The sequence below is a fragment of the Scyliorhinus torazame genome, chromosome 4 (genome assembly GCF_047496885.1).
Source record: "Scyliorhinus torazame isolate Kashiwa2021f chromosome 4, sScyTor2.1, whole genome shotgun sequence".
Classification (NCBI taxonomy): Eukaryota; Metazoa; Chordata; class Chondrichthyes; order Carcharhiniformes; family Scyliorhinidae; genus Scyliorhinus; species Scyliorhinus torazame.
The window spans coordinates 246,573,735-246,587,849 of NC_092710.1; positions in this window are offsets into that span (position 1 = coordinate 246,573,735).

The window sequence follows — 14,115 nt, forward strand, 5'->3', positions numbered from 1 at the left end:
CTTTGCCGAATACTCTGCAGACAAGCCAGTTTACAGGATTTCAATTGTGTAATTATACTAGCTCTCACTGAATGAAAATCTATGCACATACTTTTCAGTCTTACTGCTCTCCAAATTGCTGCACACATAGGCATGAGTCTTCTGCTCTTTCTGCTGGTAAGTTTGGAGCTGGGAAAGGCTTGCGATTGGGAAGGATGGTGATGTAATATATTCCCCGCTACCTTTTTGCCTCCACCAGATTCCGAGCGAAGGTCCACCACTGGCCTTTCCACTGCCTCATTGATGTGTGGCTCGGTGGGCCTTCCTGAAAAGGGGTAGCGAGATCTCTCGTGTCGACAGGTGAGACCCTCCCAATGCCTCAACGAGATTCCACCTCCATACGTTATCGCTGTTGTCATTGTAATTCACACTCATGCTGAATGGACAGAAATGTAAGATTTCCTGGTTGCAAACTCTAAACTCAGTTTAAAATGTACATTTAAGGTTTTGCTTCATTATAAGAGATAACGGGCGGGATTCAACGACCGTATTGAATCCAGCATGGATCGGGGTGTGCCAGGTGATTAATGGGAGAGAGCAAAATCGAGATTCGTGCTGGGCGTGAACCATTTTGCGATTCACCCGGCCCGCCCCAGATAGAGAGTTCCGGATCATGCCCCAAAATGGCGAGAATATCAATAACCCTCACGTGCATTCATTTCAATCTCATTAATGAGGTTGAAGTTGAATGCAGCAACCTCCTGGAATTACCCTACTCCCCAGTAGCAGGTCACGAGGGTGTCATTTAGTACTCCTTTTCAAAAATGTGAGGAGGTGAGTATCCATTTCCACTTTCCAGCATGCAGCTGAAGGACACTGCAGCTGCTGTCCCAGTGATTGGGGGGGGGGGGGGGAGGCCTCAGGTCAAGGGGCTAAAGCGCTCCAGGTCAGCGGTCACTCCTAGGCCAGCGGGGTGAGGAGCTTTGCATCCGTCAGGCCTTGAAGTCAGCTTTAAATATTGTAAAGATTCATAACAGTGCCGTGACACAGCTGTACCCTGTCTGTCCGAGCAAACTCTTCCAGGACACAGACATGCTGTGGTTTCTATCATGAAACTCAACTTCACTCCCTTTGCCTGTGAGCAGCCTCTAGCTTCACAGCTGAAGGCTATTTCAAATGAGAGATTAGCCTTCTTAGTTGTGAGAGCACTTCACACACCTCAGTTCTCAAATATCTCCTCGAGGGCAGACGTAGATGACTCAGAGGATGATTAGTGCACTGCATGTCCAGCAACCTTTGAAGTCTAGCGGCTCCTGATGTGGTCAGGGGTGAGTGTGAGTATGAAGTTTGCGAGCACAACTGGCTCGCTGATTGGCACTCTGAGAGAAGGCAGGACAGTCATGGTAAGAGTGGGGTGACTTGGGGGATTTGTGGGTCACAGGATGGAAGTCCCAATTGATTGTTGGTCTCTCTCCTTCCACATAAAACTATGTTTGCTTGAGTTGATCCCGCGGAGGCTGCCCTCGCATTGCTTGCTGTAGAAGGCAGCTGCAACTATGCAGGCTGGAGGTACCACCCCATGTGCAGGGGTCCGCCGCACACCCTGAAGATCCGGCCATCCATCAGGCTGAGGAGGGACGCAGAGGGCGAGGCCAGCGATTGGTCAGGGTGGACAGACATCATTGGTCATTCAATGGGCTGACAGATATCATGTGTCGCAGAAGACTGTGTCTCAGCAGAGAGACTGTGTGACACCTGTGTTATGTCCTCGCGGATATGGTACCCCGTGGAGGAGGAGGACACCTGCTTGCAGTGGCCGTGAAGGTCACTGCGGCCCTAAACCTTTCTGCCACTGGATCATTCCAGGGCTCGAGCAGGGTCCTGTGTGGTATATCACAATCTCCTGCCCACGGGTGCATTTGGAAGTTGACGGATGCTAATGTGTGCCTGGGCATCAGATTACATCACCTTCAACCTGGCCCAGGTCCACGAAGATGCCCAGGCTGCAAGCTTTGCTGCCATCACCGGGATGCCCCAGGTCCAGGGGGCGATTGATGGCACGCATGTCATCCTTCGAGCAATGGGGCATCAGGGAGTGCCCTATTTTAACAGGAAGGGATTCCACTCACCGAATGTTCAGAATGTGTGTGACCATCACCTCAGAATCTTGCACGTATGTGACAGCCACCCTGGGAGTGTGAATGACAGTTACATCCTGGGGAACTTGGAGATCACTGGTGGCTTCGAGGTCCACGCCACGACGGTGGGTTGGCCTGTGGGGACAAGGGATAGCTGCTGAGGTAATGGCTAAATACGCTGGTGCAGAGGCCTGAGACTGAGATGGAGAACCGTTATAATGAGGCCCACATTGCAACCGGTGCTGTCATTGATCAGTTCAGTAGGGTGCTCAAGATGAGATTCCGATGCCTTGACCACTCGTAACACTGGTGGTGTCTTGCAGTAAATCCCCCAGAGAGTCACCCCACTCTGTGGTGGTCTGCTGTGCCCTCCACAGTCTGGCACAGCAGTGAGGTGACATGCTGAGGAGGAGGAGCAGCAGGAGATGGAGGGCAGATAGTGACCCCCCCCGTGTCGACTCAATGCGCCACACTCTTCTTGATCTTCCTGGTCTACTGCTCTGTCTAGATGTGTCCCAGGGTGCACATCAGAGGTAGAGGCTGCCTGCTGCATTCCATCTCCTGTGGTTATTGATGCCCTTGGCTGACATCCTCTGGAGGGCCTGAAGTCAGGGGTCCCGGCCGACTTACCGGTGTCACTGGCATCACTGTGACACACTGTTCTGCTCGTTTGAGATGCACTGGTGTCAGGAGGCGGGATTCGGAAGAACTGGATATCGTCGCTGTCTCTTTTGAGGCAGGCCTCAGGTTGGCCTCCAGTGCTCCCTCCTCCCTGACATTGCCCGTGGGGCCCTGGGGGTCTCCATGGGACAGATAGGCACCTGGAGTGAGCTCCAGAGACCTCTGAGTCACTTGGCTCTGTCAGTCCTGGAGACTTCCCATTGTCTGTGCCATGGTGTCGACATCCTCAGCGGTGCTCCTCCGTAATGGTACCATGCTCTGAAGTGCCTATGCAATGTCCATCAGCATCAAGGACATGTCCCTCAGCGACTGGGACATGATATTGAGGCCCTCAGCCGTGGTCGTCACAGACTGAGCCATGCCTTGGGCACCACCACTCAAGACGCGGATATCTTGTTCCAGGTTTTTCACTGTGATCGCCACCCTGGCAGTGTTGGCCTCAGTGCCATACATTGTCAGAACCATCTAGGCCTGGAGCCTTTGGAACTCCTCCAATTGAAGTTGCTGGAATGTCACTGATACACCCTCATGAATCTCAAGGCTTTGTCCTAACATCTGTATCAGATCTGGGAGAACCTTATCCAGAGTTTCGGCATCTGTCTGGGACCCAGCTGTGTCCTGGAATCCAACAGACCTCTGACTGCTGTCTCCCTTGGATGTTACTGTCTCCATCTGATGTCCATCAGATGGACATCAGGTGTGGTGCTCACCAGGTTGTGTCCCAGATGGCTCGCCACCGAGGTGTGTGTCTCCCAATGAGGTTTGTGTCTCTGCGCTGGTGAAAGATGAGGGTGATAGCTGTGATGCTTCGCCAATGGTCTCCTCACAGCTCTCATCCGAGGTGTTCTCTTAGGTAGCAGGGGAACGGCTTTGGATGGCCCGGCCCCATCAGGTGGTGATCCTGCGAGAGAATGGACATGTGGTCTGTGAGAGGGAGGGATTATTCTGTCTGACATGAACAACTCACGTGAGACAGATCATCTGGGTGAAGGGGCAGTGGATCCTCTCCTCTCCTCGCTGTCCGTGACTGCTCTCTCCTCGATCAACCACATGATTTTCATGGCTCGTTCCTCATAGGGAGTGAGGAGTCGTATTTCTGGGAGTCCTTATCCTGTCTTGGCCCTTTCCCATTTATTATGGGCTATCTTCTCCTGTGTGGACAAAGAGAGGGCATTGTGAGCTACACGCTTCATGGGTCAGGGGGGTCTATAGCAGCTGGCATATGTGGACACCACACCTGGACATGAAGGGGTTGTGCTGTTGGGTGCCAGTAGTTGCTGAGGAATAAGCATGAAGGTCGGATGTGGGGAGGGTGTGAGGTGTCAGCCAGTGAACTAGGGGTAAGGAGGCTTTGGGAATGAAGGGTGCCAGGCGGGACGGATGCCAGGAGGAAGATGGTAACTTATCCTTGCAGCTCGGTGGAGTTCATTGGTCTTCTTGCGACATTTCACGGCGGTCCACCTGGTCATGCTGCCCGCACTGACAGCTGCTGCCACTGCCTCCCAGGCGACATTGCTGACCCTGATGCTGGTTCTCCGACCCCCTCAGGGGAACAAGGTGCTTTGCCTCTCAAGCGTCGAGAAGCCTTGTGAGGTCGGCATCTCCAAAGCGAGGAGCAGTTTTGTGCGCTGCTATACTTTTGTGTTGACTTGGAGTGACTGGTGAGGGAGAGCTTAAAAGCAGCTCCCCCTTGTTCGTGGCAAGCAGCTGAAGCGCGATTTGGGAGAATCAGACAGTGATTAGGCCAGTATTGTTGGGAATCTCGTGCTGGCTCATTTTTAGCACTAAGTACCATTGAATATGGACCGTGATTTCGCCAACGCAGCTGTCGCAAAACAACCCACCAGACGCAACCAAAGCCGTACTTTCCCATTTATTAGTCATAATTTATTTGTAACATTTTAATGGAATTTAAAAATCCATAGTAAGGTATCTGTAGATCAAGGTAAAAGATATTTATGTGTGACCTGCACTGTTATTATGAGTAATTTGTGAAACCATTTCATTATTCATGGATGGTGTTTATGAATAACATTCCAAGCTCCATCCCTGTCTCATGTTGAATTAGGCAAAGGGTGGTCACCCTTCCTCAAGGGTGAAGGACAATTAATGCCAGTCAAATGGCCGTCTGGAGTGTGATTTGAGTGGCTGTTGCTGAGAATGAATGACAATTAATGTGACTTCTTTTGGTTATATTATTGTTCAGTAGCCTGGGAATGAAGCTATTTTTAATTCTGTGCCAAATTATCTTGTATTTGTAACTAAAAACCTGTTCAAACATCTGTTTTCTCTATATTTAGTCCGTTGAGTAAAATTCTACTATTGCTTTAATCAGGAAAATAGTGTAAACAGTGTTACGTTGTACGTAGAGAATCTGGTTCAGACCTAAATATATAGTTTTGTGCCAATGAAAAGGTTAAAGCTATCCTGACCAGTTTGTTATCAGTTCATGCAGTGCACTAGGCCATCACAGATGGGCTCATTGAGTTATGATGACAGGCCTAGTGAAGGCAAAATAGTGCCCAGTGCACTGTGCTGCACAGGCCCACCGGGAGATGGTCTCACCTGTCCTGCATTTCAGGCCACGTTTATTTACAGAAAAATAAAGTGGGCCCTTCTGGAAAGAAACATGGCTCGGTGACTGCATATCTTGGTGTTAAATCTTTTATATCTCCCATACCTCTGGGGTTCGTGCTGGATGCTTCTGAGCTAGGGGCTAATAAATAATTTATGCTAAGTAGTAATTTAGTTGTTTGGCTGGGGGTAAAGAAATCTAAGAAATTCATAAATAAGGATCCTTATTTTTCCTTTGCTCTGAAGTTAATTTATGCCGTTCACCAATTAGCAAAAAAAACCCAAGAAAAAATACTACTGTCCTAAACACGGTTTCATACATTTGCTTGCTCTTATTATTTTCAATCTACCTATGCTACAGTTGCACCTAACTATCTCTGACACAGTAAAGAAGTGAGTGATGCTGCTTGTAGTTTTCTTCCACTGCCCTCAAACCACCTTAAAGATGCAGGGAGCTTTTGAAGATTTGCGTGTTCTTTTTTCCTTCAACAATGCCTGTACATCAGGCAGTCCTGCATAAATAATGCATAATTTGACACAGTGAAGATCAGTGAATAGTTAGTACCTTTCTGTGGTCTTGCAGAATTTCTCTGTCATTGTAGTGGGTGGGGGGCGGTGGGTGTGAGGGGGGGGGGGGGGGGGGGGGAGGGCGGAGAAACAGGGTTCACGAGGTCAAAGATGCTAGCTGATCAATAGACTTGGGAGTCAAGTTAGGGCATCTGAGTGCCCTCTCATCAATAACGTTTCTCAGGGAAGATACCATGGATGAAAATCTATATCTATGCGGAGAGACCTGAGATGGAGTAGAGAAGGCGAGGAAAAGATTTAAAATAATAAGACATTTTGGTGGGCTGAACAGAAATGGAATGGTCCCTTTGATTGGGGAGCTAGTCACGAGAGGACGCCAGCTTAAAACTATAATTGAAAATGAGAAGTGAGATTCAGGAGGTATTTGTCTGATCTTGAAGTGTTCTTCCTCAATGGGTAATTGAGGTGGAATGGAAGAATTTACACTTGCCAAGGTGAGTGGGTTTCTGTGCGGTCCACAATTTAAAATTCCTGAAAATGAAAGTCGGGATGGCAGGTAACCTGAGCGAGTTCTTCAGTGTGTGGCACATCCCATGTGGAACAGGTGACTCTGATATTAAAGTATGTTAAATGCAGGTTTAACCATTCTGCCTTTAACTCTGTGCCCACAGGTTTCCCAGGATTCCTGGCAGGCAAGACAGGTTTTATATATGACCACCTGCTTCCTTGCCTAAGTGAAAGACTTTTATTCACAGCACTCATCCTGAAAGTGTTTCTCTACTGCTTTGGAGGTGAATTCCAGTACTTTGGAGGTCATTGCTGTTACCTTGGAATGTTTTGCCCTTGATCTGCACATCCCTGCTGTCAGCCATCACACCCTCATGGGAGCCGACTATTCACTGACAAGGACAAAGTGGAGCTGCAGCAGGAACGGTAGCAGGGACAGCACCAACAGTAGCATCGGCAGCCTCAACTGCAGCACAGGGGATTAGTGCAGAGCTTCAACTTGCAGGAGGCAATACTCCCTCAACGCAGAATATACAGGCCGACGATTAATTTTCTGAAAACTACAGGCACCAGGACAGCAGGCACACCAACGTTCCTGTCAGGTGGTTACTGACATTTGCAGCCTCCTGAAAGACTTTCTCCTGTCAATTGGACCAGATGGGGACACATTGCCCATGGCAGTCAACATCAACATAGCCCTTAACTTATTCACATACAGCATCTTCCAGAGAACTGCTGGTGATATTTGTGGAATTTCACAATCAGCTGCTCACAAGTGCACCTCTCTGATGGCCAGTGCCGTGCTTGACAAGGCTGACACTTTGCTGCTAATGAGGCAAGTCCATGTACTCAGATTTGATGCTCTCATTGGATTTCCACAGAGCCAGGGAGTCAGAGGCTGCACACAGGCAGTGACATAATGGTACTGTCACTGGACTAGCAATCCAGAGACCCAGGGTAACACTCTGGGGACATAGATTCGAATCTCACCATAGTAGATGGTGTTATTTGAATTTAATTAAAAAAAATATGGAATTAAAAGTCTAATGATGGCCATGAAACCATTGTCAATTGCTGTAAAAACCCACCTGGTTCACTAATGTCCTTTAGGAAAGGAAATCTGTCATCCTTACCTGGCCTGGCCTACATGTGACTCCAGATCCACAGCAATGGGCTTGACTCTTAAATGCCCTCAGGGATGGGTAACAAATGCTGGCCTGGCCAGCAACACCCACATCCCATGAATGAATAAACAAATAAATAAAACATGCGTACCCTGATTGAGGAGGAATGGGTGCAAGGGGACAGGAGTGGAGGCACATGGCACAGTGTCCCCAATTGCCTGTGTCCTTTCTCCATCTTCCCTTTACTGACCCACCTGCACTTCCCTGCTGCCCAAGAGCTGGAAAGCACATTGCTGCACTTCAATGAGAGACCAAGGTAAGGTTCTCCTCAATAAGTTTGCATAACAGTGTGTACAGCCATGGACAAGGGCCAACATGAACTCGGTTGCCTGTTGTGTCTGATGCTTCATGCAGACCATTCTTTCCATGGGTGTAGCTATCAGCACAAAGGCTTGGCACACCATGGCACTCATGCTAGGGATGGACTTGATAGAACCATAGAATCACTACAGTGCAGAAGGAGGCCATTCTGCCCACTGGGTCTGCACCGATTCTCCAAAAGAGGATCCTAACACGGCCCAATTCCCGCCTCTGTAACCCCACCTAACCTTTGGACACTAAGGGGCAATTTAGCATAGCCTATCCACCTAATCTGCACATCTTTGGACTGTGGGAGGAAACCAGAGCACCCGGAGGAAACCCACGCAGACACAGGGAGAACGTGCAAACTCCAGACAATCACCCGAGTCGGAATTGAACCCCGGTCCCTGTCGTTGTGAGGCAGCAGTGCTAACCACTATGCCATCGTACCACCCTCCATCTTCTCCAATCTCTTTCTGATCAAAAGCAGGGAGGCCAGAAAAACTGCCAGAATCTCTCACATTTCCTCCTGCTGCTCCATAATAGTCTTCTTGGTCAATGACATCAGTGGCTCAACATTTGCATCCAGCTAGTTTTGCAGAGCTCCTACTGAAAGGGACTCTGCACTACAGTACACATCTCCACTTATTCCTGCACACTTGCAGTATGTTATTCACCAAGTAACAACCCAGCTACCTGCCTTTCTGGTCCCTCTAATGTGTATGTATCTTAACTGTTGGAGGGTGTGCATGAGTCCCGGGTGACCTCCTCAATGCTGCCTTCATTTTCCTTTGTCGCCTCCTCCTGAGGGATACTTGCATGACTTATGGGAGATGAAAGATAGAGAGCAGGATTCTCAATTAGCCGACGATGAAATTGAGAAAGGCGATTGGGTGGAGAATCGGTTCTAACGCCAAGATTGCGGCAGGCACCGATTTGACGCCAAATCACAATGCTCCAGCACCTCGACAGTGGAGTCAATGCGTTCTGGAAAGCACGTACAGTGAGGACGCAGGGAGCATTGGCTGGGCACTGACTGATCCGGGTCAGTCACAGAGAGGCATGGCACAGACCCAGAAGGACATGACCAAGGCAGTAAGGTCATGACTCACTGGCTGAGGGATGTGGTCCAACCTCAGTGTTCTCTGGTACAGACTAGGGTGGACCTCGAGAACTAGCAGCGCCAGGTGACGGTGGAGCCTCCAGCGCTCACTCCAGTCTCACCTCATTCCCATGGAGTAGCCCAGGACCCATTGAGCACCCCGAGGGATGAGGAAGTGGTGGAGCCCATGCCGATGCCTCCTGCAGGAGAGGTGCTGGAATACCTCACCGCTTCTGAATCCCCTCCCCATGTGACGCTGATGCATCTGATCGGCAGGGAGCAGAACAGGGTGGCATATTGGCACCTGCGACACCCGAAAGTCAGCCAGGCCCATCCAGGTCCTGGCCCTCCAGAGGACGGCTGCCAAAGGCATCTCAGGTCAGAGGGCAAGATACGCAGCAACCTACTTCCACATTTGGATTTCCACAATGTGCTGACTGGGGTCACAACTGGAAGGTGTGAAAGGCCACGTAAGATAAGGAAGTTAGACACCAGTTAAGTGCGCATGGGTGCATCACATAGTTTAGAGATAGAGGGTGCGATTCTCCACTCCCACGCCGGTTGGGAGAATCGCCTGGGCCGCCAAAATTTCCGGGGACGCCGGTCCGACACCCTCCCGCGATTCTCCCAAGCGGCGGGAACGGGCCGGTTGAGTTTCGCGGGCCGCAGGTCGGAGAATCACTGGGGACACCGAAAATGGCGATTCTCCGGCACCCCCACGATTCTGAGGCCCGGATGGGCCGAGCGGCCAGGCCAAAACAGCGGATTCCCCCCGGCGCCGTCCACACCTGGTCGCTACAGTTGTGGGCAGTGCGTGAACGCTGGGGGGGGCGGCCTGTGGGGGGGGGCGAGGGGGGATCCTGCACCGGGCTTCACCTTGAATGTGGGGTGGCCCACGATCGGTGCCCACCGATCGTCGGGCCGTCCTCTCTGAAGGAGGACCTCCTTCCTTCCGCGGCCCCGCAAGATTCGTCCCCCAACTTCTTGCGGGGCGGATTTGGACAGGACGGCATGCGCGGATGACGTCCGTTATGTGGCGCTGGTCGCGTCATCTATTCGGCGCCGCTTTTACGCGGGCGACAAGGCCTGGCGCGGGTAGATGACGCGGCCCCGATACTGGCCCATTGTCAGGGCCTGAATCGGTCGGGACCGGGGCCGTTCAGCACCGTCATGAACCTCGACGGTGTTCACGACGGCGCGGCCACTTCGGCGTGGGGGTGGAGAATCGCGCCCAGGGGGTCAGGGTTATAAAAATGTATATAGTCACTGTTAAACATCTTTTCATCAACATTCCGACCTGCTTAGTCCTCTGTTTGAAGGGTGTGAGGAATGGGTTGGGCTGGGTATAGAGTGTGTGCCGGGTGGGGGGTGTGGGAGGTTGATAGTGTAGGATGGGGTGTTGGAGGATGATGGGGGGCAGGACCTCCAGGACAAATGAACGTTCCAGCTGGGTCACCTTCAGAGGCAGCAGGGAATCCTCACCCCACAAAAGGATATATGGGCCCGTGAGATGAAATGGCCATCACACATGCAGGATCACCCAGGCGGACAGTGGAATGTGATCCGGAAGGCAGGAGACAGACTCTGTCAAACGATGAGGCACACCAGAGCTCATCTCACAGTGAGTCATCATCATCCTCCGTCCCATGGACAAGACCTGTTGAGACTGCCTGCCCAGGACCAACATCCTGTAATGATGCTGATAGGACTCTCAGAGGGGGGGCTGCGGTGGTGGGATGTATTGAAGGGAGGAGCGAGAGGGAAGGATGTGAGTGGCTTTGGGGAAAGGGGCACCACTTGGAAAAGGATGGCGGGTGGGGGGGGGGGGGGGGGAGACCCATGGAGAAGTGGGAAAGGATGGTGCAGCTGCTTGTGGCCAGGGCTTCTAGTAGATAAATCTGGAGTGATGAGGTTGTCCCATGTGTGACAGTCCTGAAGAGTCCCCAGGGAGACCTCGCAGAACCATGGTGCAGATGGTTTGGTTCTCTTTGGTGCCATAGCTTACCACTTCCTCAGACCACCTGACCTGCCGTACGTACGGGTGCCAGTTAAATATAGTGCCAGGGTGGAATGGCGGGGCAGACAAATCACTGCTCATCTAGCCACGAGATTCGGTGTGTTCCTAACGGATGCATAATAATGAACTGAAAAGTAGAAGATGGAAACAGAAAATCTACCCTACCACCCAGCGGGAATCACTCCAGGTTTCCCGCCCGCCACCACACTTAATCTCCAGAATGGAAAGTTCAACCCATAACCTGCCCTCTTTCTGAAACAAGGTAAAATAGGGATGACTAGAATTGCTTAGCTCAATCAAAATGTGTGACATTGTTTTATTTAATTCAATTAAATTGACTGCAGTGTCAGCTTTTCGTCAAAACTGTCAAAATCGCTTCTCCCCCCCCACCCCCATTCCCTGAGAGAGGAATCCCCCTGCTGAGTTCAAATGAGGAGGATTCCAGCAGCTGTGAGTGTGAACTGTCACCAAAAGTTTGTTAATTGTCTTCAAGGGAGTAGTTTAAACTGTCTGTCTGACACCCAAAACATACCTGAAAACCCAGTTATTTTGCTCTCCATGTTGAGAAGCTGGCTGGATCTACACTGAAGCACGGAAATTCTACCGGCCACCTGTGTCTGATGTCACAAGCGCTGGAACTTAAGTGAACCAGACTTTAGCCCCTGGTCAATGTGTGGCTGTAGAAAGTAACAATATTCCCGACAGTAATTTTGACTGCCAGCCCATTCTGCTGAGTTTTATCCATGAAACCCTAGTAGAAAAGGACTTCTTACATTTTTCAAGTTACAAGTAAAAGCTCATTTACTTTGTTCAAAAATGGAATTATAGCATGCAGTGATACAGATGATCAGTGAAACATATTTCTCTGCCAGAGTAAACATTACCTTGTCAAAAAACGTACTTCATTATCTGCTCAAGTTGTCGGGCCAATACTCGAGTCACTCTGTATAGTAAGACTGTAATAATAACAAATAAGATGTCAGATGATGGGTGATTATTCTGCTTCAGGATTACTGGTAACATTATGTTTCCCTGTATAGCTGCTGACTTTGCATTTGTTTCATGTTATCCTGATGAAAAACTAGTACCTCTGTATAGTTAGCACTGTGAATGATATGATTTGCATAATATGACTTAGGGCACGATTTAACAGCCACGTTGCACCTGGCAAGTATCCGGGAACGGCAGTAAAATAGAGGGTGAGGCCAGCTCCGCACCGGGCGCAAATTGGTTTGCATTCTAACAGGCCTGCTCCAGGTGGAGAGTTCCACACACCCCCACTACTTGCCTTCAAACAACCGCGCAACCTCAAACAAACCATTGTTTGCAGCAAACTACCCAGCCTTCAGAACAGTGACCACGACACCACACAACCCTGCCATGGCAATCACTGCAAGACGTGCCAGATCATCAACATGGATACCACCATTACACGTGAGAACACCACCCACCAGGTACGCGGTACATACTCGTGCGACTCGGCCAACGTTGTCTACCTCATACGCTGCAGGAAAGGATGTCCCGAAGCGTGGTACATTGGCGAGACCATGCAGACGCTGCGACAACGAATGAACGGACATCGCGCAACAATCACCAGGCAGGAATGTTCCCTTCCAGTCGGGGAACACTTCAGCAGTCAAGGGCATTCAGCCTCTGATCTCTGGGTAAACGTTCTCCAAGGCGGTCTTCAGGACACGCAACAATGCAGAATCGCCGAGCAGAAGCTTATAGCCAAGTTCCGCACACATGAGTGCGGCCTCAACCGGGACTTGGGATTCATGTTGCACTACATTCATCCCCCACCATCTGGCCTGCGAAATCCTACCAACTGTCCTGGCTTGACACAATTCACACCTCTTTAACCTGGGGTTACCCCATCTCTGGATCTGTAAAGATTTAATCACCTGCTAATGCTCGCATTCCAAGCATTGTTTGGCAGCTTTGAATCTGTCTATATATATGTTTCTGGAACATACCTCTTCATTCACCTGAGGAAGGAGCAGCGCTCCGAAAGCTAGTGACATCGAAACAAACCTGTTGGACTTTAACCTGGTGTTGTAAGACTTCTTACTGTGCTCACCCCAGTCCAACGCCGGCATCTCCACATCATGGACACCAATTAAGACCAATCTCCATCTCACTGGCGAGATTGAAGTCGAATGTCATGGTTCCTTGGAATTGACCGGCTCCCCAGCACGTACTGTTTTGTACTCCTTCATAGAAACGTGAAGCTGGGCCTTGGCTACTGAGGGGAACTGAGGAGGTGAGTAGCCATTTCCATTTTTGAGCATGAGCATAAGGGCACTGGAGCTGCTGCCCCAGTGCTCGGTGAGGGGTGGGGGACCCCTCGTGGGGGATTGGGCTTGGTTGGGGGGCTGAGGTGTTCCAGGTTGGGGGCTGTGCCTTGGCCAGGGGGGTGGGGAGGGGGGGCGGTGGTGGGGGGAGGAGTTTTTTGTCCATGAGGCCTTCAAGCCACCTATGAATATTGTAGCAATGTGGAGGCCCATAACAGAGGTAGGTAGTAACAGATGCTGACTGTCTGCCCTAGCAAGCATTTCCAGGACAGAGCCCTGTTATTGGTTATATGCTGATGGTCACTTTAATTCCCTTTGACTGTGAGCAGCCTCTAGCTTCACAGTTGAAGGCCATTCCTCATAAGGAATTGGACCTGTTAGTTGTAAGAGCACTTCACAGTTGCAGGTTGTGTTTGCTGCTTGCTGCTGCTGGTGGCTGCAGATGCTTGGAGGCTGCTGTTGCCGCTTCCTTCCTTTTCTGTAGCGGGAAGGAGGACAATGTATTCTAAGATACCTGGGTCCTGGAACACCGAGCTCAGGGAACCATGTGCCCACACAGCATGATACCGTGTGTTTAGTTTTTTTTGTGAAAATTAGCTGATATAGCTTTGTATTGTTGGCATTATGGAACGGTGACATTTTCTTGTTGATGAATGATTAGTGTGATATGTGGAATGGTATATAGTTGATTGTGAAATCTTTGTTCCTGTTGAACGTTTTTGCCAATCAAAATATTACTTAAGTGGATTCTCGGGGATACATGTGCCACCTCTCAGACCATCATTGCATTACATTTCAATCAAACTTTGAA